Source organism: Oryzias melastigma, linkage group LG18 (genome assembly GCF_002922805.2).
Source record: "Oryzias melastigma strain HK-1 linkage group LG18, ASM292280v2, whole genome shotgun sequence".
Taxonomy (NCBI): Eukaryota; Metazoa; Chordata; class Actinopteri; order Beloniformes; family Adrianichthyidae; genus Oryzias; species Oryzias melastigma.
In genome coordinates this window covers 4812929-4818488 of record NC_050529.1, presented here as the reverse complement: position 1 = coordinate 4818488, position 5560 = coordinate 4812929, and the positions used below count along the sequence as shown (strand labels likewise).

Here is a 5560-nt window from a genome sequence, read left to right as displayed (position 1 = left end):
GAAGGTTAAATTTTATATTCACTAGATGTCGATTACAATTGATCTAGAATAGTTCCAATTTATGAACCACTTTATTCCAAACGAATCTTTCAATAAGCTAAATAGATTATACAATGACTGAGACTGTTCAATTAGGATAAAGAAATGCTACCTAATAAAAAAGGTATAAATGACTTTAAATCAGTTAGAAACTCTTAACAATTAATGTAGAGAATCAAATTAACAAGATGCTCCAACAGGTGTGGAGTTTGTCTTACCCTCAGCAGTGTTAATGAAGAGTGAAGATGATGATGCTTCTGTTCTCAGAGGGTCTCTGAAGATCCTGCTCAGGCTCTAGGTGGAGATCACCGTTGTGTCTCTGGATCTCCTTCTGCCTCTTTTTATGCTCATTCTGGGCTCTTTCCACACCCAGAAAAATTCAAGGGGAGGGCTGAAGATGGATCACCTGAGGGGAACCACCCTGTAATGAGATGAATCAACATTTTTGGAATGTAGCGCGATGACTTCTTTAATTAAGTTTTAACAATTCAGTATAAAAGAACTCTGGGAATTTTTAGTTGGATCAAAGCATTTATAATAACTAGAAAGAAAAACTTTCTTGATCATAAAGCAAATCAACTCAACGAAAAGTTTCTAATAATGTTACCTTATTTTTTTTTAATTAATTACGTTTTTAAAATTCTTCAGCCAAAAAAATATTTTAGACTTTAAAGTGTTGTAACTTTGACGGGTGACTTTTTGTTAATAAGTGCTCAATTTGATACAGCCTTTTTAGATGAAGGGTAAATATTTGAAATGTATGAAAAAGTTTGTGTTAACAACTGTAAGCAGAATTTATTTATCTGAAAACATTCTTTGTAATAACTCTCAGTAGGAGAGCAGCGCATGTCTTTGTATTTTAACCTTAAATTCTTTTCTGTTATAAAAAAGAATTTAAATTTGTCATGGTTAACAAATATATTTTGATGTATTTCATCAGTAATGAAACAGAAACTCTGCACAGGACAGTCAGCATTCCTCGTCATCTTTACACGGCAACGTGATGGTATTTAGGCCATATTTCTTAATTAAGTTAATAAGGAAAAAAATTGCAAAGATTCTACCAAGCCCTATTTCCTCATTTTGAAACCTAATTAAATCATAGTGCCAAGAGTTTGATTGACATTTTGGGTTCACTAAACAAAAATAAAAAGCTTTGCCATAGCAATGAAACTGTGTGCAAAAAAAAAAAAAAACATTAATCTGTCGACATTTTCTGCAATATTTCACCAGAGAGAAAAAAAAGTATTTTTATAAAAATATGAGCTTTTAACTTTTAAACAAGTACATCTCCATGTCATTGACATCAATTGAATTCTAAACAGTAATAAAATGTTACTTTTTGGTTGATTTAAAGTTCTGCTGTAGTCATAAAAATTTTTGGATTGTCATAAATAAACTAGTTTTTGGCTAAATCCGAATTGCTACTATATCTCTACGGCTCCTCCATGTTGCTCCAGTTGTATGAGCATTTGAAGCTGTTGTGTTGAGGTTGTAGTGGTGTCCAGCTGTAGGGACTTAGGGCTGGCTATCCCTCCTACAGTAGCGTGATCTGCGTTCACACTCAAGTTCACACTTACATTTTAATTTTGCGTTTTTGTTTTTATATGACTTATTCAAGTGATAAAACCGATGTTATGTATTTGACCAGTGCTGGCAGCTATGTGGTAATGTAGATGACTGGTGACATCATCAAGTGATAACAATGTCCAAATTTGATGACACATTTTTTCCATAGTTTCCTGCTTGGATGGGTCCATATAGAGATAGGGAGAAGCTGTAGATGTGAGGAAGCAATTTAGATTCAGAGTTTGTATTTTCCGTTCACCTCCTTCCTTAAGGAGGTACCACCGTGGATTATCCAACTTCATCTAACCCTCTCATCTGCGTCCAGATCAAGCTCCCTGACCTGGAGACCATCGACAGTAAACAATAAACCTCTGTTGAGGTCATAAACGAGCCTCTTCTTTGGACTTCCTGTAGGTCCGGGTTGTCACAATCCAGGCCTCGACTGCCGATGTCCAATATGTTGTCCAAAGAACTTTCCATGGAAGCTCAATATTGGCCAAACACATCTGATCTTAGTAATCAGCAGCAGATAAGGAAGGATTTCTGAAAAACAAGCTGGCACTTGAGGCCTGGAGTTTCACACCACTGCTTTGGGCCAATGCTGGCCAACCCTGGTCTTCTAGAGCCACAGCCTCTGCCTGTTTTCCAGCTTTCCCTGGACTGCTTGATGCTGACAACCTAAATCCTGTGTGTTCATCCAACCAGGATATGGAATCACTTAATCCAGATAGTCAGCAATTGTTGGGATCTGGTCAAGGAGATCAGGTTTGCCCACCACCCTCCATGCCTCTTTCCCTGGTAGCTCCAATTTCACACCTTTTACCTCCTCACAACATGTCCAAATGATCTCAATCTCCTCCCCTGCTGTCGTCTCCAAAACATCTACCATGATCTGATCCTCTGAGGGATTCACCCCTGATCCTATCGATCCTAGGGACTCCCAAAGAGAACCTCCACATCTTCACCTCTGCTACCTCCAGCTTTGCCTCCTGTCTCTGCATCAGTTTCTAGTCTAAACCAAGAACATGGCTGGTCCCACTACAGTCTTCTGCACCTTTCCTATCACTCTCAATGACTTTATCTCTTGAACTTTTGAAACCTTCCTCCACCATTTCTAACCTATTTGTACAAACTTCTTCAGCTCCTTTCACACTTTCTTCATCTCTATCAAAGGAATAAAACAACTTGGTTGAGTGGTAAAACATTTCAACAACTTCAAATCAACATCCCCTGGATATCCATGGATCCTGGATCCATCCATCCATCATTTGAGAAGTTTTTCTTTTACTCCACAAGTTTCTATAAAGTCAAACCCTTTGGATCAAAGCCTGAATGCAGTTCAACTTGTATCTGTTCACAAGAAATACAGAAATAAAGAGAGATTATTAGGTTTCATTTCTTCTTATTGCTTTTGCAGGTAATTGTGTGGTATTTTTTTGTTTATTCCACCATCCATCATTCAGAATTTGACATCTTTCATTAGTGAAGCAATGACTGACATCCTGCTAAAAGGAAAGACAACACAATTTAATTGGCGTCAGTTGGAAGTACACCCAACCTAGTTCTACTTTCGGCATGTGGAGTGGGCTGACTCGTAGGACTAGATGTACATGTTGATGCTTTTGCTACATCTGCCAAGTTCACCTTTAGTCACATGTACCCACATGAGTTTTGCTGGGTTGTCGTAGAGATGTGTGGTAACATCGTAAGTGGAGCGCAGGTGTGTCTTGCAGGGCCTTTGAGGCTCGTACAATCATCTTAAGGGGTGACATGAACATGGAGTAAACGATTGTCGCGCGTGTGGTAAGTTTATAATAGTGTTTATCAGCTTAATGGAAGTTGCACGCACTTATTAGCTGGATGATGCTGTCGTATGTTTCCCTCACACCATACTTGAGCCATTAGTAAGGTGCGAATACTGGCCCCTCAATGACCGCACAGGATACATAAGTGGCTCTAGGACACCCGTAGGATGTTCATGCAAACAATGCTCTGGTTGTTCGATTTCCTAATTTATAACTCGGACTGTGGATCGTTACTTGGTTGGCGATTTGATTTACAAATCAAGCTCAACAAATCTCAGATTGAACCACAAATCTTACTTTTTTTATGTGTTTGCACAGTTCCCATTTCCATGTCTTTTTAAAGGGATGTATGAAAATAAAATGGTAATTATTAAGATACCATTAAATGTTATAACAGGATATCAGAATGAACGAAACTAATAAAAACACAAAGATTAGGATATAAATAAATGATGTTTGTCACAGTGTCAAACTGGGGTTAACTCTCTAATTCGGCAGTAAACAAAAAGTGAATGTAATTGTTATTTTGGACAATTTTACAACAAATCCTGAAAATGTTCTCCGCAGTTTTTCCATCAAAGCTATGCTCACAACAGTTCCAGTTGATGGATGACAAGAAGACAGAAGACAAAGACGCAGCAACACCTCAATAAAAATGGAACGAGTAGAAAACACTCAGTTTGTTCCTCTAAACTGAACAGTGTTTCCAACAGTTTTTATAACAAGATTTTTTTTCATCTTGGAAAAAAACCTTAAACTCCCAAAACTTTAGATGAACATTTTACAGACGTGTTCCAGTAGTACAGCCACTCCACCTTAATAACAGGCAGTCACAATAAGATTTTTCTGTAATATTCCTAATTTCATATTAGTAACATATTTATTTCAATTGGTCATCTAAAATACACCCTATAACGCTAAAAAACACACACCATAAATTCTTGACCATTCACACGATCACCATGAATCAGCTGATTCTGACACTCTTTAGGGGCTGGAGGTAAACTGTTGAAAGGGCTACAACTGGTGACTGGGTTATGGCTAGCAGTCCTTCAATCGGGCAAAGATTGAATTATGTTTGTAAATAAAATCATTTCCATCAGTAGAGAATATTTATCTGTAGGACCTAGTTTATCTGAATCTAAATTTAGAAAGTGTTTCTAAGAGATAAAAAATATATTTTTCCTAAAATGGGTTTACTTGACACAACTGCATTCATGTCAACTCTAGCATACCTTGGTTACTGCTTGTTTGTTTTCTTTGTTTTAAACTTTTTTTAATTCTCTAAATATAAAACCTGTGCTTGAGCTCGCACTTGTGTTTTTGACGCTGTCAATATCTGCCTCCGGCCTTAAAACACAAGAAGATTGATGGCCCTAAATATTGCATACTAGTACAAAGTACTATGTCCTTTGTTCCAAGAAGATATTTTGTTTGTTTAAGTGGGAAAAAGAAACTTACATAGTTCACTTCTCATTAAACAGTAGATCAAAGAAAGATGACCTACTTTGATTATCACGAAGACACTAAACCTGAATGACAGCAGGTAAAACATCTCAACATTCCAAAGTTAATTAAAACAGGCACAGTCTAATCATTTGTACACGTGAAATCCTGAAGTGGTTTCAAAATGAATCTAGTCTGACACCCACACATGGTCCAGATGATTCTTGTGATAAGCCCGATTTGGACAGTTGGTGGTCCAGGTTGTTCCTGATATTGAATCAGCAATGACGGGTTTGGCTGCCAGAATGATGTCGATGTATTTGTAATATCATGCTTAATGTTTGCTCAATAATGATTTAAAAACCGCAAAAAGTATCTGGGTATAAGCATAAAATCATGTCAAAGACAAAATGTTTTCACTTTGTTTTATATTTGTTTTATCATGAAGGGCTATTGGAATGTTGTACCATGAAATGACCATTATCCATCTTTTTTTCTATTCGCTTCAAACATGAAAAGCAGGTTCAGTATCTGCAGTTGGACCTTCATATTGGACGATTTTACACCAACGAAACAGGTTGGAGAGCTCTGATGATGTATCCATCCATTTCCCAAACCTGTTAAATCTGGAGCCTTTCCCACCTACTGTTTGTGAAGGTGGGGGTGCATCCTGGTAAAGTTGCCACACACACACACACACA

General features: G+C 37.4%; 1 protein-coding gene across 1 annotated transcript in view; it reads right to left on the bottom strand.

Moving 5' to 3' along the window:
* Positions 1 to 495, bottom strand: part of LOC112155733 (uromodulin) — a 9336-nt gene extending 8841 nt beyond the window's left edge. Inside the window, exon 1 of the mRNA XM_036216908.1 lies at positions 258 to 495. The gene's annotated coding sequence lies outside the window, so the exon portion shown is untranslated. The remainder of the gene's footprint in view (positions 1 to 257) is intronic.
* Positions 496 to 5560: the final 5065 nt, after the last annotated feature.